This window comes from Mus musculus, chromosome 2 (genome assembly GCF_000001635.26).
Source record: "Mus musculus strain C57BL/6J chromosome 2, GRCm38.p6 C57BL/6J".
Lineage (NCBI taxonomy): Eukaryota > Metazoa > Chordata > Mammalia > Rodentia > Muridae > Mus > Mus musculus.
Genome location: NC_000068.7, coordinates 106,810,976 through 106,834,505, shown reverse-complemented (window position 1 = coordinate 106,834,505; position 23,530 = coordinate 106,810,976). Strand labels below are relative to the sequence as shown.

The 23,530-nt window shown below is 43.9% G+C and overlaps 1 protein-coding gene and 1 long non-coding RNA gene across 9 annotated transcripts in view; both read right to left on the bottom strand.

Annotated features, from left to right (window-relative positions):
- Positions 1–23,530, bottom strand: part of Mpped2 (metallophosphoesterase domain containing 2) — a 175,181-nt gene that overhangs the window by 33,856 nt on the left and 117,795 nt on the right. The gene's annotated exons all lie outside the window — the stretch shown is intronic.
- Positions 14,973–16,448, bottom strand: C130023O10Rik (RIKEN cDNA C130023O10 gene). The gene has a single exon (NR_169080.1). It is a non-coding gene; the product is annotated as an RIKEN cDNA C130023O10 gene (long non-coding RNA).

Genomic DNA, 23,530 nt, shown 5'->3' with positions numbered 1-23,530 from the left:
CCGGGTCCCAGAGCTCCTGTGTTCCAGCAAGATCACACTCGTGAAAGCATGTATCAGCAGCACCTTGAGTGTGTTCTCCACTTCCCTCACACCCATTCATGCATTCACACCACACACGTCACTCGGTTAGACCAAGGCCCATGACCAGCTACAGTTGGGAAGGTCTCAGTAAATACCACATGGAGTGGGACGTTTGGTTATTGTTGTTGTTGCTGTTGTTGTTATTATATAAGTATTATTATATAAGTATTGCCATTAGCTCTGACTTCGACAGTATGTGTCAATCATCAGAACAATTTCTGAGATGCAATGTTAATACATCTGGTCTCCGTTCACAAACACAGAGGTACTGGTCCTTCTCAGCACCTCTCGTTGTGTGGGAAATGATTCACTAGAAAATCATGAAGGTAAAGATTATTTATGAGAAGACAGTAAACTAAGCCTACAAAACAGCTTGGTGCCACCTTCCTCCTAGGCACCAGGCAAGGTGTTTCCATGCTGGAGTTCACTGTCACCACTGAGGTACTGAAGCCACCCAGCACAGCACCTTAGATCAGTGTCCTGTGTTCCTTAGACATCAACTCCCATTATAAGAAAGAAAAGAAAGGGCAACATGTGGGAAAGAAGAAGGGAGAGATACAGAGAAAGACACAGAGAGACAGACAGAGAAAGTGTGTGTCTGTGTATGTGTGTGTGTGTGTTTTAAAGGAGAGAAAATCATTTTCAAAGAAATCTGACCAAAAGTTTTAAGTACCAAACCAGGTAAAGTAAGTAAACAGTTCTCCATGGGAGAAGCGAAACAGCAAGCATACAGGGCTGAACTGCTGAGTTGGTGAGCATGAGCTCTCTAAGGAGAGAGAGACAGAGACAGAGACAGAGAAACAGACAGACAGAGAGAGACAGAGACAGAGAGAGGCAGAGAGAGAGAGAGCGAGCGCGCACGCTCAAGAGAGAGAGACAGAGAGAGAGAAAGAGAGAGAGAGAGAGAGAGAGAGAGAGAGAGAGAGAGAGAGAGATTTGAGAACAAAAGCTCCCTATATTCCACCTGCATCTGGTAGTGATGAAATAGCCCTGGGCCCTGTACTGGGCAGGGCTGTCACTTTTGATTCTCCACTTGATACCTTGTCTCACAAAGTGCTTCGGACACATCAAACACATTTGCCTTCCTGAAAGGGTCTAAAACTCAAAATTAGCAGTGTTTTCTGAGTTACTTCCAGCAGAACATCAACCTTGTTTGGTTTTTGTTGTTTTGGTTTTCTTTTCCCCCCCTTTTTGGAAAGGACACATTTTTGTTTGTTTTTAAAGAAAACTTAACTCCATCACAACTAAATCCATTTTAAATATGCATTTCAAGTGAAGTTATGCGCAGCTGCAACAAGAGAGAAAATGTGCACTCATGGGCCCTCCTGAATAGCAGTATATGTTTGAAAAGGAACAAATACTCATTAAAAGGATGAAATTTTTGATGATCTCACCTCACCCTGTTTTTATTTCAGTTATTTGATGTGTATTTGGGGGCTGTGCGGTTTGGAGGTAAAGTTTTCCCCTTTGCTTAATTTTTCAGATTTAAACGTATTTCTTCCAGGGCTAGAGAGACAGCTCAACCTGTAAAGTGTTTCCAGCGCAAGCAGGCTGGGTTCCTCTGAGGAGGAGTCCAGAAAGCCACCCTTGCTGGTGTGAGCTTGTGTAATGTCAGTACTAGGGAGATGTCCCACTGACCTGCCTGCCAGCCTAGCCTGCTTAGTGCTCCAGGCCAGTCAGAGACAAAAGGAAAGGAGGGGAGAGGAGGGCAGGGGAGGGGAGGGGAGGGAAGGGAAGGGCAGGACAGAACAAAAGGAAGGAAAGGAAGGAAGGAAGGGAGGGTAGGAGGGAGGGAGGGAGGGAGGGAGGGAGGGAAAGGGAGGGGAAGAGAGGGGAAGGGAGGGGAGGGGAGGGGAGGGGAGGGGAGGGGAGGGGAGGGGAGGGGAGGGGAGGGGAGGGGAGGAAGGGAGGAAGCGGCCGGTACCTAGTTCCTGTAGAAGGCTACCTAGGCTAACTCTGGCCTTCATTCCCAGAGCATCATGTTCTTAAATTGTGTGTGAGAGTTGGCTCCAGCAATGGTTGCTAATAGTTTCCTGCCTGCCTGTCCTCTGACACCCTTGTCAGAGATTTCTGTGAGTCAGTGATCAGCCACACTAGGGTGACAGAACAAGACACAGGGCAATTTCTTAATAGCAACTCCATTAATTTATTTTCCTCTTTGGGAATTGTGAGATTAAATTTGGAGGAGCTAATCCCCCCCTTTCAGCTTCTTCCTTTCTTTAACTCTTCCCCGCTGACAGCACCTGGTCTAGGTATTCAGTCCTTGCCTGAGCGACCCGAGCTGGGCAGGCATCTTTGCAGTGTTCAGGGCAAACTCTCTGGGAGGACTGGGCTGAGAGCACAAGGCTGGACCAGTGTGCCACTGTTCAGACCTCTCAGTACTGAGAGGAGGAAAGCGCAAAGGATGGCCTGAGATCAACACTGGATTCCATGCTGACTCCCACACTCAAGGGCTTCCACCCCACCTCTGAGCTCAGGAAACCCGAATCTCAGCCCTGGCTAGCACTGATTAGTGACTGCTTTATAATGACATAAAATAAGATTTAGAATATTCAGTCACCGCCAGATCACGGTCAAGTGATCAGTTCACTGGCATTAAAACACTTTCACAGGGTCTGCAAGATGGGTAAGGGACACTGTCACTAGGTCGGATCACCTGAGTTCCATCACAGGGACCCACATGGTGAAAGGAACTGATTCCCTCCAGCCCCACTTTCCCCTCACAGGAAAACTGTGGCACACACGCCATGGTACTCGTGTGTCCCCACCAATAAAGACATGCAATAAAAATAGGTGCATCTCATATTGTTGTGCAAACACTGTCTTCACTAAAGCCCACCACGTTTTCTTCTTCTTAAACTAACGTGTCACACCCGTCAACCACTCTACCCATCTCCCAGCCAATAGCAGCCATAACGCTGCTGGCTCTCGTTATGAATTTCATCTCTCCAGCATGTCCCAGAGCGAGATGCTGGTGTTTGTTCCGACTTATTTTGATTCCACTTAATATGTCTTCAAAGTTCACCTCTGCCTTGCACGTGAGCACATCCTTCTGGTTTTTCTTTTTCTTTTCTTTTCTTTTTTTTTCCAGCAGCTCAATATTCCATTGTGGGTACAGACATTTGGTTCAGTCACCCACATGTTGATGGCACTTAGATGGCTTCACTGTCTACTATTAGAAGCTATAAGAATGAACAAAGTCCTGTTCAAGGTCCTGCGTCCTTTAACTAATCAGCTACTTACTTCCCCAGCATCTCTAACATCGCCTTCAAAACGATAGCAATGTGAACATATATCTTCTCAAGATGTCCATTTTTAAAATGTTTTGTCTGTTCTCCGTGGGCTACATAGTATTTCCTATTGATGGTTGCAACCAGTTGCAAACCATGATCAAGTTTAGGCTAAGCCAAGATGAGTAGCTCTGACATTGGGTCAAAGCCTGCAGGTTTCATCCTGGGTGTGGGGATTTCAGTTATGTACAATGGGGAGATGGACATCAGAGAGATGGGTCAGTCAGTAAACTACTTGCTGCGTGAACATGAGGAACTGCATTTGATCCACAGCACCCGTATAAAAGGGCAGCCATGGTGGTGGAAGCCTGGAATCATAGCTCTGGGGTAGCAGAGACAGGATCCCTGGGGCTTGCAGGCCACCCAGGTTTTTCTAATCCTTTAGGTGCAGTATGAGACACTGTCTCAAAAAGTAAATGGAAGGAGACAGAAGAAGCTAGTAACATCAACCTCTGGCCTCCACATTCATGAGCACATATGCATGAGAGTAAGCACACACACACACACACACACACACACCCATACATAACACATATACACACATACACCTATACATACATGTACACCCATACATAACATCCATCCATCCATAATACACCTCCCTCTAAAAACTAAAAATATAATAATAATAATAATCATAAAAACCCCAAAATAACATGTGTTAAGGGAGCTTAATGAATTCTGTTTCTCCATCTTTCCTCTCAACAGCTGACCCACTGGGAATTCACCCTGGCACTAAGCTCTGGGCTAGATCCTCACTAGTTCATAGCTGATCACTAGAACTCTCCTTTTGGGCTGACCCTGATAGAATGGCACGTTTAAGAAGAAGTTAGCTCTGCAAAACAGAAAGGAAAGCAATACAAGCAGGCAGACCAGTCTCCCACACCTTCTGGCACTTTTACCTGATTGCTGCTGTCCACATGCTCTGTCTGGCTGTTGCCTTCTTCCTTACAGACAGGATTTTAAATATCTATGAAGCCTGCTCCACAGAGCAATTAGAGAGCCCCTTAGATATTTCAATCTGGCTAATGGCTTTCCAAGCCTTTCCCTTGCTAGAGAAGAGCCGACCAGCAAAAGCCGCCAATGGGCACCCTCCCCCTCACAAACTCCACACTCCCATAATGGAAAACAAGAAACCCATTTGCTGCCAAGACCACCAGTGCCCCAAGCCCCATGCCACCCCTAGATGCTGAGCCCCAGTCTGAAACAACTGCTCGTGTCCAAAGTACTGATTTCCTGAAAACAGGACTCATAATGAAAACGTGGAAATTTAACATGGCTCTCCTCAGTAATGGTTTGCATTAGCCTTCGGGGAGGCAGCGCCACAAAGTCAACATACTGCCTTTTCCAGCAGGCGCTGAGGGGAGGAAGGGACAAAAGCTGTTGAAAACAAAAGGTCATTTGATTTGATAATGATCAAAGAACATTAGATTTGTGCTGTATGAACTGGGTAGTATAAACTGAGGTCCATCCTGTACAAGACAGGAGGCTCTGCCAGGCAGGCACACTTTGTCTGTGCCTGTCTGGATGGGACTGTGCACAGGACCAAAAGCTGTCCTCCTACGAAGCTGCTGCCGCTGTACATATGATAGATTCCATACAGCTCTGAAAGTTCTGACAGTTCTATATGATAAAAATCCCAAACTCAGAGCAGCCCATTATGTGGGCAAACTGTTCATTTTATATTCACCTCCTTGTTGTGTCAGAAAGGAGGTCATCTAAAGAGGAGGCCTAATGAATCAATCTGTCGGAGGCAATGAAGAGGGCCATGTTAATAGGACTTTTATTTCACCCAGGAAAGCGGCAGCCTGACAGGGACGGGGAAATATGGCCTCGATGTTGCTGTTTATTAGTGATGCCGAGATCACTGGTAATAGGAGCCAAGCAGTGTGTGGTTGACAAAGTGTGGAGTGTCAAGAGGCGGCAGCAAGCAGAAATTAGACTGACAAGAGGCAGCCCCTGAGGGATATTGATAGCTGATAAGGAAGGCAGGGGTGGAGGGCACGTGAAAGAGGGTGCCACAGCAAGCGGGGGGGTTGGGCAGTGAGGCAGAAGCAAGGCAGCAAAGGGAGAGCTTGGCTCGGTCCTGTGCTGACAGCTGATGGGGCTGGCTCCAAAATGCATCTTGACTTGTGAAGTGTTTTCCTCACAAGCTGGTGTTTGCTCCTAGTCCTTAGGCTGGGTATGGGAGAAGAAGGGATCCTGAGGCTTCCACTACCTAAAGTGCTTCTGACTACAGGGAGCACACTCCCATAAGAAAATAGAAAGCGGGAAATACGTGCTCACATCAAAGACACAAACGTTACATAGGATGCCAAGGTGGAGCCTTGGATGCCAGAACTGGAGCCCTGAGCTAGGATGAGGTGAGCCTGCCTGTTGTCAGCACTGTCACCACAGTCCGCAGGGGTGGTTTCAGAAGTGAATGAGCAGCGTCTGTGGGAGCAGAATGAGTCGAATCACAAGGGTATCTTTGTTTTCAGTGGGGTGGAGATTTCCATGAAAGACTGTAGAACTTCTTGACTCCTCTTACCCCTTCTAAAGGAATGACACTATTGCTAGGGAAACCAGGATGCCCCAAAACAGCTGTTCAAGGGGGAATTAACAACTCCCAGAATGATCCAGAATCTCAGACTTGAGCCAACAGTAGGGATAGCTAAGCGTCGAGCAAACACAGATGCCAGGGTCTTCATGCTTCATCTTCGGGTTGAGTCTAAGTTTCTCAGTACTACATGGCATCCCCAGAACAGCATGTTGTATACTGGCTTGACACTGTTATCATCACATCCATTCTTACAACAGCCTTAAGGAGGGTAACGCTATAGGTACACTTTGACCTATAATCAAATAGGTTTTTTTTAGGCAACATTCTTAAAGATAAAATGCAAAAGGCTACCTTTTATCAATAACCTAGAAGATCATATTCTGTTGTTCCAATTACACACTGCAATCCACACTTCTATTTTGTTTTTAACCACCTGTGTCAGCCTCTTCGACTAGTTCTGAAAGTAACCACACACACTTGTTTATTTTATTTCTTAATTAAGGAACAGAGTGTAAGGCACATAGTAGGGGCTTGGTGAACATTATTGGGATGAGTCAGTGGTTGAACATGGATCAGAGAAGCCCCATTGCATGAACCAGAGCATCAAGACTCTTATGGGTCTGCTGATGTGTATAGTGAAAAAGCCTAGAACATTTTATTCCCAAATGCATGACTGTGATGTGAGATTTACTACTGAAGGAAACTGAGACATAATGTGCACAGGGAAAGTGCTTTCCTCTCTCAGCACCTAACGCAGATGGTATAAATCTACCCCCTCTCACCAGGATGAAGAGAACAACACTTATCCCCAGAGATTCAGAGACAGTTCAGAAATAAGTCATACACCCCACCCTTATTAAAATAACTCTCTCTGCCTTTAGATTCTCTGTGGACTTTCTAGATGTAGTCCCATGATGTATGGGTCCAAGGTGAGCCTCTTCTCTGTTCCTCTAGGTTCTTTTCTAGTCACTCATCTGGCCTTTGTTAAGATGCTATGTAGGGGGCTGGAGAGATGGCTCAGTGGTTAAGAGCACTGACTGCTCCTCCAGAGGTTCTGAGTTCAATTCCCAGCAACCACATGGTGGCTCACAACCATTTGTTATGGGATCCAGTTCACTTCCGGTGTGTTTAAAGAGAGAGACAGTGTGTATATATAGATATACATATCTATATATACATATATATCTATATATACATTAAAAAAACCAAAATATTGTATTTTTGGTTGTGAGCCTAGCCTTTAAAAGTAAAATCTTAAGAAAACATATATTTTTTTAAAAAGATGGTATATAACGTCACAGAACCCAACTACTTCTTAGGGTTCTCCCGTCTTCCTATGGAATCCTTGTGTATACTGAGTCAAACATACTAAAAAATACATTTGTGTGCTTTCCCCCTTGCTGTCTATTGCCAGTTTTATTCATGACTTCCAATCTCAAAGCTTTAGAAGCAGAAGGAACATTTTTTTCCTTCACTTATGATATAGTAGTTACCTGATTCTAAAGCACAAAGTGAACACCTCTTTCTGTTCGGGCACACCAGATCTGAAGCTGTTGCAGAAGGTAACAGCGCAGCCCTGCCCTCAGGCGATGCTGCTAAACCAGATCAATACTGGCTGTGAGGAGAGAAGCAGTGTTACAAGAGCTATCAGGGCAAGTCATTGTTATGGTTCAGGAGGGCGTGAAATAAGTCACACATACTCTCTATACACTGGATGACTTATTGGTCAGGTAAAACAGGAATTCTCTATAAACAGAGGAGCTGGGATTTGGCAATGGACAACTCTGGGCCCCAATCCTATATCCACAGGATGCTTGATAAGGTATTTCTAAGACACCCAATAAACAGATTCACAGAAAACAACATCTACAGATATGAACTACTTTGGAATCTGTTCTTTACCCAGCTTTTATACCCAACTCCAGTGGCAAAAGTTTTAATCAGCTTTGTGACTTGCCCAACTTTCACATGAAATGCTGTACTTCACCCTCAGAGAAACTGCAGAAAGGAAGACTTGAACACTTGCCATGCTTTTTTTTTTCCCCCTGAAGATACAACAGGCAAAAGATGGCTGAGCTCAGGACCACACAGCTGGTAAATATAACAGGCAAGAATTGAACCTGGTACGTTAGACTGTTTGGCTTCCCAGAGTCATTTTGAGTTTTGCATGTAGAATTTCCATAAATGTATCCTAGTGAATGGGCAGCACAGGAGAGCAGCAGTCATTTGGTGTGGTGAGAAGAGTCACCAGGTAGGTTTTTTATTCCAGTACCACTGTTAAACAGATTGAGATGGGACCTGGTCAAAAAGCATCCCTTCTCTGGGCCTCCTACTCTTCCTCTGTTAAGCAGATGCTGGGAAGATGAGTCAGCCAGTAGCTTGCCTGCTGTGCAAGGACCTAGCGTTGAATCCTTAGAATCCACAAGAAAAAGTTGGATTGGTGATCTTGAGTCTGTAACTCCCCTGCTGTGGGACAGAGACAGGTGGACAGAAAGCTCATCTGTCAGCCAGTTTAACTAAATTGATGAATTTCAGGCTCACTTAGAGACTCTTGAAAAAATAAAAATTAAAATTAAAAAAGGTGGTTCACCCACACTAATATACATATACATCTCTGCACTCTGCCCTCCACCACACACATACACAAAAGAGGCAGGAAGGAGAGCAAGAGAGGGTGACTTTGATCACACTATGGGTCCTTTTCCAGCTTTTGAAATTCAATGGGAAGGCACGTCTCATTCCTCCTTTCTCCACCTGAAAATTTCTTTACCTTTTAGCTACTTTTATAACATCTGATGATTGGGTGGAGTGGACATGACAAAACTTAGACCTCTTATATCTAGGGGTCCTTGGCTATGAAGACTCAGGGTTCTCACTGCTAACCAGTCCCATGTTTGGTTTGAGGTAAAAGAGGAAGAAAGAGGAAGAGGTAGAAAGAGGAAGTGGGCTGTTCCAGAGGGAACCAGGGCTCCACGTTCAGTGTCCGTTTATGATCCCAGTCTGGTTGATTGAGGGATTTTTCTGCTGGGAAACATTAACCATTAGCATCAGAAACATACTTTACATAGAATTTTATCATGACTACCAACACTCTAAGATTCTATTCTTATGTTAGAAATTTGGACTATACATGTTTATATACTGTCACCATTTCATATACATTTCAATAAGTCAGAGACACTTTCACAAGTGATTTATTTGTGGGATGCACAAGGAGTCCATAATTTAAAGGGAGGAGGCATTTTCAAGTGCCTGATTTGATTCCTGCTGACTGATACCCCGAAGTTGGAAATCCAGTTGTAGATCTGGAAGAGGCAGACCTGGTTCCAGTCCCTTCATGCAACTGTGGGCAAATCTTTAACCTTGATTTCTCAAATGAGACTAGAAACACACCGATTAGAGCCTGCTTCAAAACAACATTGGGAGGCAAAAGGAGCGAGAAGACAATTCCATTGCCCACCTCTTCTCATTTCTCATTCCATTGCTGAATCGCTCACGGAATGCCGAATGCTGTGAATGACCCAGACTTCACTCATCGGCAAGGGGCAAAACCAGAAATATGACTGTGACACTCCTCTCCTTTAAAATGGTCAAAGACTTTTCACTGTCAATAAAGAAGCTACATTTTCTGGAGGGTGGGACACTGGATCTGAAGCCACACAGGACCTTTACTGACTCTTCTGTTCTTTCCTGGCTTCCCAGCTCATTGCGGTCTTGCCTCTAGAACTGCTAAGGTTTAACTGTGATGGAGTCATCCTTCAAGGTCTGCCTTAGCCTTGGCTCTGTGTGTGGCCCCCCACTAACCCATTTTTCTTATGGAAACATTTTTTTTTCCTGCAAAAACAGCTCTGTGCCTAATCTTGGCCGTTCTGATAGGAAGGGCAGTTGTAATGCTTTGGGGAGCTCCCCTGCGCTGTAGGTCAGTATTTCTCTTATGGTTCTTGCATAAGACAAGAAGGCATATGGCCCACATTCAAACTCTGTAGTCACCGTCCCTGGTGGTTCATTTGGGCACACAAAAGCTTGAGAATCACAGTTTATGGAGTGGCAGAAATTATGTCTGATTGACTGCTATGTCCCCAGGACCAAACCTTCTGCCGATGATGAAGCACTTTAGGGTGTCGCTAGAAACACACCTGTCTAGCAGTGTGAGGCTGTTTAAATGGCTGTTAGGATTGAAGAGCTAAGGGAATACTGCTAAGTTTCAGTGCCAGTATCATTCCATGTGGCTCTGCAAAAAGGGAGAACACAAGTACATAAGATGAATGTAGGAGAGAGGAACCTGGTGTGTGTGTGTATGTGTGAGTGTGTGTGTGTGTGTGTGTGTGTGTGTGTGAGTGTGTGTGTGTGTGTGTGTGTGTATGTGTGTGTGTGTGTGTGTGTGTGTGTGTGTGTGTGTGTGTGTGTGTGTCGGGGGGGATGGGTGGCAGGGAGTTGGAGACTGAAAGTGAACACCCTGCCTGAGGATGCCTGGTATGCATGACACCTTTGTCTAAATGTAAACGAGTCAGCAGACATTCCCTGTCCCCCCCCCCCCAAAAAAAACCATATGACACAGTTATGCGCTGTTGGCATTGATGGAAAATACAGAAAGCCATTTTTTTTCTATTCATATCATTAGAAAATACAAATGGTTAAACTGTCCGAAGCTAAAATGAAGCCTCTTGTAAGCATACAACTGAGACAGAAGCTCAAGATGGCCGTAGACTGGTTCTGTAGCTGAGACTAACCCTGACCTCCTGACCCTCCTTCCTCTGCATTCACCTCCCAACAGGAGAGATGGTAGACTGTGTGTATGCTAGGCAAGAACTCTACCAACTTCACTGGGGTCTTTCCATTAGGAAGAGAGCTCAGGGTCCTAGTTGAGGTGGACAGACTGCCACACCAGGTCTAGAAAGATACCAGGGAAACTGCAGAAGCAATGGAGCCAGCTGGCAGTCTCTCTGCTATCATTGGCTCTCAAGAAATCCTTTAATTTAGTCTCTCCCCAACCCCCGAAAGTGATCTTGTTGAATTGAGGCTTCGTGGGGGTTCTAGCAAAATAAGGATGGGGACCACTTTATCTTATTTCTGGGACAATCAAATATCTTTCCAATAGGGCAATTTGAAGAGTGCCTATTTTTGAAAATTGTGTGCTGTAACTGAACCTCCAAACCCCAGTTCCCCACTGCTGGCTGGGTAGAGGTGGAATTGTCACGGAATTTGTTTCCTTAGGCATTAGGAGAATAAATGACTGAGTTTTTCTTCCTGATTGGGAAGTTGAGTGCACCAAATTTCAGGTCATTTCCTGCAGTTTTCTCTGTGGTCTCAGCACCACAGATTCAATGGACACTGCTAAGTACAAGCCGAGGAGATGTTTCTCTCTCACTTTCCTCCTGCCAGGTCTCACTGAACCACTTCCCTGCAAGCTGGGGCTGGTGTGGTCCTCCCCTGGACTCCACAAAGGAGAGTCTCAGCACTCTCTGTGCTCCTGGGGTACACAAATGGATTAACAAAGAATTCACCCCATCTTGTCACCTGTGTCACATACCTTTATGTTCCAAGTGTTTTATTTAGTTAGCAACAACTGCAAAAAGATGTATTAAAAGCGGGGGGGGGGGGGGGGGGGGGGTTGCAGACTTCTTTTTACCTTGGCAAGGAGACGATTGTTGCTTGAAAACAAAAGGAATCTGCAAGTCCCTCCCCAAGACACTGCCGCAGGAACCTTATTTACAATATGACAAACCCCGGTTCATTCTTACAGCCTCATTAAATCGAAGCTTCATTTAACTAGCCGGACATTTTTACAATGGCTTTACTGGCTCAGGGTGATAAATGGCTGTCTAACATTCTTCAACAATAGCCGGGCTACAGCCATAAGCAGGATGTGTATAAACACTGCATCTGTTTAACAATGCACAGGGCTGGAGAGCAGGAGCTGAAGGCAAAGGCTTTCCCCCAGCAGTTTGTTTGGGGCAGGGCCCTGATTGGAGGGAGGGAAGATTCTACAGTTTTGTTTTGTTGTGTTTTGTTTCACAAGCTCCTTGTTTGGCTGAGAATAATGATGGTCTTGGAAGCTCAGGACCACATTCAGAAAATGGGGGTTGTGTTAAAATGTCTTAATCTGATCTCTGAAAAATGACAACAGAAAGGTTGGTTGCGCTTCCTTTAAAAAAATTTCCCCAGGTCTAGGCAGTGTGATACAAGCATGTGATCGCAGCACACGGAAGGCTGAGAAATGAGGAATCACAAGATCAAGGCCAGCCTGCACTACTTACAAAACACTCTCTCAAACAAATAAGCAAGCAAAACAAAAGCTTCCATGAGCGAGGACAGAATAGCACACTCCAGTTCAACAAGCCGGAACCTCTTCTGGGCAGTGGCACTGTTACAACTCGGAGAAGTGCAGGCTTTCCTAACCGGTGGGGAGAGCAGGACTATTGCCCACGCATCTAAACCCTATCTAGATCTCCACCAGGCTCTGACTTAATTTCACACCAAGTGCTATTGCATAACAGGACAGGACAAAGCCTCTGCTATTTACACTAGAGGCTATGGCCTGACATTCTGTATAAATGACATTTCCCAGTTGTCCCAAGCAGTTTGTGCCTTGTTTCCATGCTAGTCGTCTGACATGTCATTACTTAGTGTGGCAATGGCAGGTAAGCCAAAGCCAAATCTGCCGTGACTGGTGGTGCTCAGGGTCCATCCAGCCTTGTGCCCACCCCCAACTCCCAAAGGGATGCTGGTCCACGGTCTGTCTGCCAAGAGCCAAAAGGGGCAGCCATCCTCTCAAGAGGTCGATTAGGCCATCTCCTGGAATAAGTTCTGGCCATAATTCTGTTTTCACTGTTAAAGTGTACATTTGAAATATCAAGCTTATTTTCCATTCATGCTTTAAATGCTACATGTAAGTCCTTAAGTGACTCTGGCAGCTTGTCTTTTTGTTGGTATTTTGAGTGGGGGGGGGGGGCGCTGTTTCAACAACCCACGCCTTCCTCGGCATGGGTTGTTGGATGGGAGGCAGTCAGAAGTTATGCCTGTGCACTTCATCAACAACATAAATCAATTAAGCACAGCTATTCCCCAAGGAAGCCATCCCTCTGCTGCTAAGCTTGGCTTAACATAATGAGATACGGGAGCTCCCACACACACACAGGCAGGTTCCTCACCTAGACAGGTCTGTCGAGCTTGGAATCGCCCCTGGGCACATCCAGAACCCTCCTTCACTCACTGGTCATTCGACTCTGCAAGACTGGCCTGCTGATGTCTCAGCCAGAAGGGCCTGGGACTCAGTGCCACCTAAGCTAAGCAGGACGTTGGTCTCATATGGCCACACTACATTCCGAACGCAAAGCCTATATATGTCTTGGCTTTCAATAATTTTAAATGTTAGCTGTTCTTTATATTGTTTCTTTGTGGAAGACCTGTCCTGGTATGAATAGAAGAAACAGAGGAAGTCCTTCACTCATCTGCAGTCAGGAGGAAAGAATGGGGAAAAGATCTAGAGAAAGTCACCCAAGAAAGTCATGGTTATGGAAGCCCCCAAGTTCCTTCCACTGTCGGAGGAGCTATCTGACATGGGGATGAAGGCATAAACGGGTGTGAGTTCAGCTGAAGGAGCTGTGAACAGAGCTTGTGCCCTCGCCTACTAAATGACAGGAACTCAGCCAGCAAAAGCTGTCTGATCATCTCTGAGTAACAGGTGCTCTGGTCACATTGGATTTGTGATTTGGGCAGTTAATGAGAGTAGATGAATTCATATATGTCAGCACCTACCCATCCCGTGCAGTGTGTGCATATGTGTACATGCATGTATCCCTTTGTACGTGTGTATATTTATTTGGGTAAAAGAACGGCATATGTCACATGTCGAGATAAACATAAAGGGAGACCACCATCCTGAAAATATACGAACAAACAAACAGGAGGAAAAATAAAATGTTTTCTTTTGAATGCGGCAGAGGTCACAATGAGACCTACAACACATGCTGCCTTGGTACCTTCGGCATTTCCAACAGCCACAGTGTGCACTAGAGGACCACATCCATGTCAGTTTCCCGTGCCCTCCCACTTCTGAGTGAAGAAACACTTTGATGACGTTAATGAACCAGTCTACACCAATCTACATTAAACTCTTAATTTCCCAGGGTTCAGTGTGACCTCTGTGGCAGAGCCTAATGCTTATGGGGTATTGCTGAAATAGAAGAAGCAAAGTCCTTGTGTGACACGGGATGTACTCCATAGCACACAGGGAAAAGCCCAGAACCCTGGGTTCCTGCAGATTGCCCTAAAGGTTGTCCCCAGGTAGCACACTCAGTCTGCTTCCAGCCCATTTTTTTATTGTTGTGAGTTTTTTTTTTTTTCTTTTAAAGGCTAGACAATTTTAAGGTTTTTTTTTTCCTGGTTCCATGCATAAAACATGGTTTGAGGGTGGGAGAGAAAAAATTAATGTTAATGCAACAGTCTCATTTTATAAATGAAGAAAGTTGGGACCAAGTGAAAGGGTGCCATCCAAAAATCACATTACTAGGTACAAACAGAAAGTCTAATTGGCATTCCTAAGTTTCACACCCACCCTTCTATAACACAGCAGAGTGAGCTTGAAAGAAAACAAGTAATTAAAAAGTATCTTAAAAATAAAATTAAAAAATTACAATTAGCCATGTCCTACCCAGCCTAAGTTCTAAATTAATTGGATATAAATTTAGTTTTACTGGAAGGAGGCAGAAAGATGTCCTCCTATCAGGCACCAACTTGCATGAGCCATTCTAGGAATAAGTTCACGGCCAAACCGCACACCTGTAACCTCAAAGCCAGTTATTCGTTAGTGGGCATAAAAATCACCTGGGTGATACAGGAAGACTTTCCTGCTACATTGACAAAAGTCAGGATTCACAAAAGGGTCCAGAAAATGGTAACAAGCACTCGAGTCAAGCCTGAGACTTGTACTTGGAATCACATGCCTGAAAGCTAGGCCAACAGGGTAAACAAAACATGGCTGACTCTGGTCACCGGGAGACAGTGGAAAACCCAGGTTTGAAATTCTTCGGGATAATTTTAAACATCTAGGAAGATAAAATAATTTTGCATTAATCCTCAGAGGTTTAAGTTTACCCAGAAGCCATCTACCATAGATGCCTCCCCACCTGAGCTGTGCTCCTCTATTGAGTAGTGCTAACATGTTCATAAATAAACCCAGTTTTCTGGGACCATAATATATTTGGTTTGAAACAGATGTCTCTATGACAACCCTAATTTTACAATAAGAAAACCCACAAACATCTTGCATAGAGAATAAAGCCCAAAGAGGGAAATTCTGGAACATGGGATCTCCTGAGGTTTTCTAGCAACTGAGAATGTTCTGGTCTTCCTAAAGAAGGAGCCATTATAGGATTGCTAGGTCCCAGTATTCGAAGGGGCTTTGACAGGAAGATCATAAAGTACTCAGTCGTTTTCAAATCTACAGTGTTTCACACTGAAGCATTCTAAGGCTAGCTCAAGTTAACCAAGTTAACCAGAAATCAGAAAGCATGTCTTCCCATCTTACTCGGTGTTCTATTGCTGTGACTACATACCATGACCACAACAGCTCTTATAAAAGAAAGCATTTAACTGGGACTTGCATACACTTTCAGAGGTTTAGTCCATTATTGGCAGGTTGGGACACATGGCAGCATGCAGGCAGACACGGCACTGAAGATGTAGCTGAGAGTTCTACATTAGAATCCAGAGAAAGCGCGAAGCATGAAGCGAGAGACCCTGGGCCTGGCTTGCATTTTTGAAACTCCCCAAAACACACTTCCTCCAACAAGGCCACACCCCTAGCCCTTTCAAACCATATTCAAACCACCACACCTGCTGGCTCTCCTTCTGCTCCCCCAGACCCTCCATGTATAAGTCAGGGTTGGGTGACAGGGATATACTTTCTTTTTGGAATTTCTGCACACTGTATATGAAGTATCATAAATTAGTTTTGCTCAGAGGTGGGAAGTATTGTTAGAAATCCAAACATTTATTTATTTTCCCAGAAACAAAAAACAAAACAAAACAAAACAAAAGACCTGGATTGAACTATCTGGAGACAAACAGCAACAAGGAGGCTTTGTCTGAGAGTCTGTCTGGCATCTGTTGCAGTCTGTAGATCCCATGAACACAACTCTTACAACGGCACACATCTGACCAGGTGCACCCTGAAGCAGTGCTGGGCAGATGGCGGATTTACGCTCCTCTTGGAGGGTGTCATGTTTAAGTTCAGGTGCTGTTGTACCTTCTTTGAATGCTGCCTTTCTCTGTCCAGTCAGACTATTCTCTTCTTGTGCATTTCTGCATCCCCTGACTACAGTGTAAGGCTTGGTCCTCTCCTTATCCCTCAATGGAAAAAGATCAACTCTGGGACTCTTGATTCTTGTCACCAGAGTTGTGTTCTTGGGAGCAGTGTGAGGTGGCAATGATTTCTGCTGAAAACAACCTGAGAGCATGCTTGTGGGACTGTAGGACAGGCAACCATTATAGAAAATGATAGTGTCACTTCGTAAGTTAAAGGTAGAAATAACATATAGTACCGCAAGAACTAAAACCAGGGCCTTGTGTGCAGGTGCTCATAGCAGCAGTACGCAGAATCCATATTATATGGTAACACCCTGAACCCATCAGCAGGTGAATGAGTAAACAAAATGTGGTATATGAATACAATGGAGTAGGTAAACGAATGCAGTGTATGTTAGGACCTGGGTAAAATAGTAAGGCCTAAATGGAATGTTAAGGCCTAGGTAACAGTTACCTGGCTAGCTTGCCATTATAAGGAAACTTTTTCATATCATTTTCTATAGCAGTTGCCTGTCCTATAGTTACTAGGAAAGCTTCTAATGCCAACCTGAATATCTGCTGTCTTATGCCCTTGGAAATCAATCACAATACAAGTCAGTAGGACGGTTTTGCATGGTTACTCACAATAAGCTTGGACCTGAACCAACCACAAACAACACTTCCTGCACCTGTGTATAAGCTTTTAGGGTGTAAGCTGCCCCTGGGAGGGACCCCAACATAAGAGAGACACCTGTACCAATATAAGAGACTATTTGGAACAAGACTTCCATTTTGAATGTAAACGTAAGACCCCCGTGAGAACTGACATCGTACTCGACAGAAAGAGACATGGACGTAGGTAACTGACATCGTGGTAAAGAAGTTAAGACATGACTGTTAGACAAGGCAAGTCCCTTGCCATAGTTGAATACCCCAACCAATGGAAACCAGATAGATGTACAAAAAGACACGTTCTTAAGGAAATCCCCTATCCCTAAATCCTGATTGTTGAAATAACTTGGCACAGATGTTTGTGGATTTTGGGTTTCAAAACCCTTAGGGTTTTAACTATGAATCACGGTTCAGTTCCTAAATCTGGCCCTGGCCCTGGGGCATAGGCTCAATAAACTATCTCTGTCTGACTGAGGTCAGTGTTTGTGGGGTGTGTGAGGAGATTCCTGGACCCTAACAATACACATATGTAAAACAGAATAGTATTCAGCCCTCAAAAGAAAGAAAATTCTGAGACATACTGCATCAGAACCCATTGAAGGAATCTTGTTAAGTGAAATATGCCCCAAACTGCCAAGGTCCAGCCTCAGCTAGGTCTAGGTTCCTGAGAGAAGGTTTATCAGTGCAAACAAATGATTGGAAGTCAAATCGTGGGTTACAAGCTGGCAGTCTATGTTCTGCTCAAGACAGCATTCCATATCGTGCACTCTCTCTTTGTTCTGCTCTGCCTGAGACAGCTTTCCAGACCTCTCTCTCTCTCTCTCTCTCTCTCTCTCTCTGTTCTGCTCGGGACAGCCTTTTCTGGCTATTCTAAAACCTCTTTGGTTGAGATAGCCAACTTTCTGTTAGAGAAAGCTCTCTCTGGTTGAAGCAGCGCTCTTTGCTAGTAAAAACCCCCAAAAGCTCTCTGAATAGCTTATGGGTTTTCTGACCAAAGTCAGAATAGCTGCTATTAAAAAAAAAAAAAAATCTTGGATCTTTTGACCAAGTCAAAAATCCTGTTGAAAAATTCTAAAAGTAATTCTTGTGTTTTTCAATAAAAATCAGAAAGAAAAAAAAATTAAAAGCCCTGTGTTCACTCTTAAGATAGCCTTCCCTAAATAGCTGCTAGAAAACATTCTAAGAGCTGTGTCAGCTCTCTAAGTAATTCTTGGGATTTGAGAAATTTTGTTAGAAAAAAAATTCTAAAAGAGTTGTGTTCATTCTCCACGGACTTTCTGACTAAAATCAGAAATCCTGTTTAAAAAAAAAAAAATTCTTGAAGAGCTGTGTTCACTCTCTAGTGATCTCCAGACAGCTCAGCTCAAGTAGAACTAAAGCCGGATTTTTTATTAACATATCAATTTAGCAGTTTATTCCAGGTTCCCTCTTGTCCATCCCAGAAATCAGCATCAGCCCCTTGACTCTCAGGAAGAGACAGCAAGCACTGGCACAGACAATAAGCTAGCAGGGTGGGACCCCACCCTGCAATTATCATTGGGATCACAACTGGGCCAGAATTCACACGGCCCCAGGCTGACCTTGAACTCAGGAATCTGGCTGCATTAGAATCTGCCCATCTCTGTATCTTTCTTACAAGCTGACTCATAGGGTAGCAGCCTCTGTTCCTTTACATCTGTGAAGCTCCGTATACAATTCATATTGCATCCTTACATTTTTGCACAGCTGAGAAAAACATATTTTCAAACTCATGTATTTAGAACTCTTTCCCAGAGCCTTAAGGGCTGTCCTGAAGGTCCCAGCATTTATCATTTTGCTGAGACATTAACCACACCTTTGACTCCTCGCCTCATGCTGTCTCTGATTATCATGGAGTCATTAACATTAATTGGAAGGATATTCATCACAGGAGGAACGTGAAAATATGTACATTATTATACAAATAAGCCTTAGGTCCACAGCAGCCACCAACACTCTTGGAGGCCCATGTCCTGTAAGCCTTGTCCCAGAGGCGAGTCATGTCACTCCACCCCACCGAGGCCACGCTGGACTCAGCAAAAACCAAAAGAAAAAAGATTGCATGCTTGAACAGAAGTGAATTTGGCTGAAACGAGCCTCTAAATTTGAATGATAAAGTTTTGGCTTAAAGTTGCCTCCATAGAAAGTTGAGTGGCTATCTGGCACGTGGTGCAAACAATTTGTAAGGCAATCAAAGAATAAAATTCTGCAACTCAGCGGCTAAGCCTCAGCCAATCACAGCAGATGACCTCTTGGCCAATCCTAGGCTCTGGGCTACCAGATTAAGTCCAAGGGAGGCAAATGTCCAGCTGCACCAATGGCCTGCTCTACGTTAGCCTTTTCCTGTGTTCCAAGCTATAAAAATGGATGGCCACAGTTGTGAGGGGGATGGGTATGGGGGAAGAGCACCACCTGGTTCTAGAGCCTTTTTCTTGCCGAAACTTTCTTATAATTTGATATGCTCAGGTCTTCTTTAGCAATCTAATTCCATTTGTAAGACTTGTCTAGATCCACGAAACTCACAGGAGCAGTCAGTAGGATAAGTGTGCCAGGGATTTGACTTGAAGAGGAAATAGGAGTTATTGCTTGGTGGACATGGGATTTCAGTCTAAGATCTGGAGGTGGAAGGTGTCCGGTGTCATACTGTAATGTGAACGTAGTCAGTAAAACAGGTGTCCACTTATAAATGAGCAAGGGAGTAAATTGGATGCCATGAATATTTTAGTACCAAAAGGGAGGGAAAGAAGGAAGAAGGAAGAAGGAAGAAGGAAGAAGGAAGAAGGAAGAAGGGAAGGGAAGGGAAGGGAAGGGAAGGGGAGAAGGAAGGAAGGAGAAAACCTGATATGCAACAATGCTGTAATCCTGGTAGCAGAGGACAGGTCTCAGTGAGTATTTCTTTGTGCCATAGTGAAACTGAGATCAGGGGGCTACCCCTGCTCATATGGAAAGGATGCTCTTGTTTCTAGAATTCACGCTGCATCATGGGTACCAAGACTGTCAAGCCATTAGAGGATAAAGAAAGAAACTTTGCAGTTCAGAGGCCAGCTCTCCAAAGCTGGCATCTGATGAAAAGGGGCCTGAAGAAACAGATATATTCCCTGGAAGTTGACTGTAGTGGCTAAATATTCTTCATTCAAAGTGGATGTTCTCCTGACCCCATACATTTAAGCAAAACTCATCATGACAATTTAATCTCTATAATTCCCCTCCATGGCCTTATTTCAGATTCTGAAGGTAAACAGCATGTATTTTTCTATCACAACTGGAAACTCTGTTATGTTCTAGGAGATCATCCTGTGTAAACATCCAGGTGTTGATACTGAGAAGTCAGTATCTTGTGTAAATTCATTTGATCAAACCATCAATTGTAAGCTAGCAATTTGTTATGCCCCCTTTGAGTGCTATCAGAATAAAAGCTCTGAGAAACCTGTCCTGGAGGGAGAGCAGGGAAGATCTGTATTAAGATGCTTGTGGATGTTATCTAGGTTTTTGTGTATATCAGGAAAATAAAATAGAATTTGTACTGAATGCTTCTTCTACATTACTGCTTTCTAGATAGTTTCTGTCACCAAAAAGCAACCAAAGATAGAGCATTCCTTTAGAATAACAATAAACTTAAAAAAGAAAGAAAAAAAATGAATCCCCAAACACTATAAGCCCCATCACAGGTATAAACTCATCCATCTCATTCCATGACACCAAACCTCACCACCAGTCTGTAGACTCAACCCAGACATGAAGGATTAGTAAGACTTCACTGTTAGTAATGCTACATAAAATCACTGCTTAATGATTCAAAAATAGCAGGAGGATACCAACTCACATACTTCTAAAAAGGAAGGGAACAGTTAGTCTCTTTAAAGACATTTAAGTATTATTTTAAACAATGACTTCCTTCATTTAGAAAAAAAGAAATCTGCTTCTATTTCTAGCCAGCAATCTATTTTCCCTAGACTTGATCCCCAAGAAAAGTTTACTAACGTCCAAATACTTGAAAAGAAGTCTCACTCCCCAGCCCCCAACATCCACGGCCCATGTAATAAAAAGCCACTGTAGTATTTTTTAATGGGTGGAAACTGAAGTAAATAGATGCACTTACTAGCACATGGCAGAGAGAATGGAAAGGCCATTCTCTCATTTAGAATTCATGTGATAGATGGAAAGTTTAATAAAAGGTCTAAGGGGCTCATACAAGAGCTTTTAAATCTGGACAGAAAAGAATCCTACAGGAAGAGGCTGGCCCCGGGTAAAGAGAGCTCACGGTGGGAGAAAGGGAGGGTTGGCTTTTCTAAAGAAACTGTGATGGGGGTAGGGAAGGAAAGAACAGTCAGAAATAGTTGGAGGACTTTGGATTGAATCTGTCCATTTTTATTCAAATAGTAAATCTGCAGAAACAGGAGACAGGAGGTTAGAAATCTCAACCAGTTCTTTGTGTATAACGATGTTGCCGAGAAAGGCCTCTCTGCCATCTATTGGGTAACGCTGTAGTATTAGTTATCATAAAACAAGCATCAAACCATTTTGATTATGTTCTAAAACACCCAATCCTAAGACAGTAGGTTTGGCAGAGGTTTGAGATCAGTCTGGGTTACAAAAGTTCCAGGTTGACTTTGCCTACAGAGTAAGAGACCCATCTCAAAAATCAAACAAAGAAAAGAACCTTCAAGAAGGAGCATCCATTTTTTTTTCATGCTCAGTAAATAGCTTATGGTGATCATGTGTTTGCAGTTTGCCATATTCATGCCTCCCTCCATCTTCTCTCCCAACAGCCTCAGTTTTCCCGTGACTCAGATAACTACACTTCAGGCTCAGCATAGCAGAGTCTCCGTTTAAGTTAAAGCCATTCATTGGTGTATTTTATCTCGCTGGCTCTACCCAGTCTGAGCAGGGAGAGCTCAAGAACTCAAGTCAGAAAAAAAAAGCCACCTCCAGATTCTGTCAAGTTTTCCTCAAACATTGTCCCTCCCATCATTGGCAGCCACTCTGACAGGCTTAGGAGACTGTACTAAGCCTAAGCATGGAGCCAATCTGTAAGAAGTAAGTTCTGTTCTGAAACAGAGAGGAAGACACTGTAACAGTCACATTTCAGCCCATGCCCAGGCCTCCACTGAAGCCATACACACCTTTGAATTGTTTCAAATACACAGCACATTCTAGTCCAGTTCAGGACAGTTTATGATAAAGTGACTACTACTTGGAGCATAGAAGTCCTGACCGTTATAAAATTACCCCTAAATTGGGAGGGGGAGAAAGGAAGAGATAAGAAGAAGAAGGAGCAGGGAGAAGGAGGAAGTGATGGAGGAGTAGGGGGTAGAGGAGATAGAGATGTAAGAGGAGGACGAGGAAGGGAAAGGAGGACAAGGAGGAGGCACAGGAGGAGGAGGAGGAGGAGGAAGAAGAGGAGGAGGAGGAGGAAGGGGAGGAGGAGGAGGAAGGGGAGGAGAAACCATCATCTGGTCCCCAAAGTTTTAGAAAATGTAGCTCAGAGAATGACTGAGTTGAAATTTGCTCATCCAGTGTCTAAACAAACAAACAAACAAATCAAAGAGAATTGTTTTAATCTATTACAGCACAGATTGGAATATAGCAAAATTCAACAAAATTGGATTAATTACATTGACATATATGTAAACTATATGTGCACTAATCATGTAGCCTCTGAGAGCTGAGCCTGGACTTGCTCCTCTTTACGTCGCTCTTTATTTCTATTTTTTCACTTTGCCATGAGTAATGTGTGGACATGTGTGTCCTCCTGCATGGGCTCGAGGTCTCCCTCTCCATCCCTTTCTCTCTCTTCTAAGTTTGTTTGACTAGACTGACTGTCCACAAAGTACCAGGGCTCCTCCTGACTCTGCCTCCCCAGGGCTGGGATTAAAAGATTCCCAGGGATCAACTGAGGTACACATGCTGTAGGGAAATCACTTTACAGACTGAGATATCTCCCTCTCCCTCTCCCTCTCCCTCTCCTCTTTTTATATTTATTCACTTATTTTATGTATAAGTACACTGTACCTGTCTTCAGACACACCAGAAGAGGGCATCAGATCCCATTGCAGTTGGTTGTGAGCCACTCTGGTTGCTGGAAGCTGAACTCAGGACCTCTGGAAGAGCAGCCAGTGCATGCTTTTATCTGTGGAGCCATTTCTCCAGCCTTCCTTTAGTTTCTTAATGTACTGGATTTAAAGAAACCATTTTGAAGCTTAGAGCACCAGTCAATCGAACAAATGGTTGGCATTTCAAGTGTTTATTTTCTGCCACCAGACAGAGACCTGCTGAGCTATTGTGCTTATCAGAAAAGTCTCTGATCAAACTCAGAGAATATTCTAGGAATATTCTCAGGAATACTCTAGGTATATTCTATGTTATGGCGTAATGCCCGTTTTTCATCAGCTTACTCTTATGACTTATAATTGTATAAGATTATAGACTTAACAACTTATCAGGTTCAGTTTCAGGGTGATAGTGTCCGAAGGCAAATATCTCAAGACATTCTTCTCCCCTTTGAAAGGCTTTTTCAAAATCTGAAACCAAGCATGGTTTCAGCCCCAAACACCTAATGTGTTTCTGGATAAAAAGTATTTGAAAAATATGGTCATTAAAACCCAAACAAGCAAGACATTTAGAGTCTGTAATTCTGAAC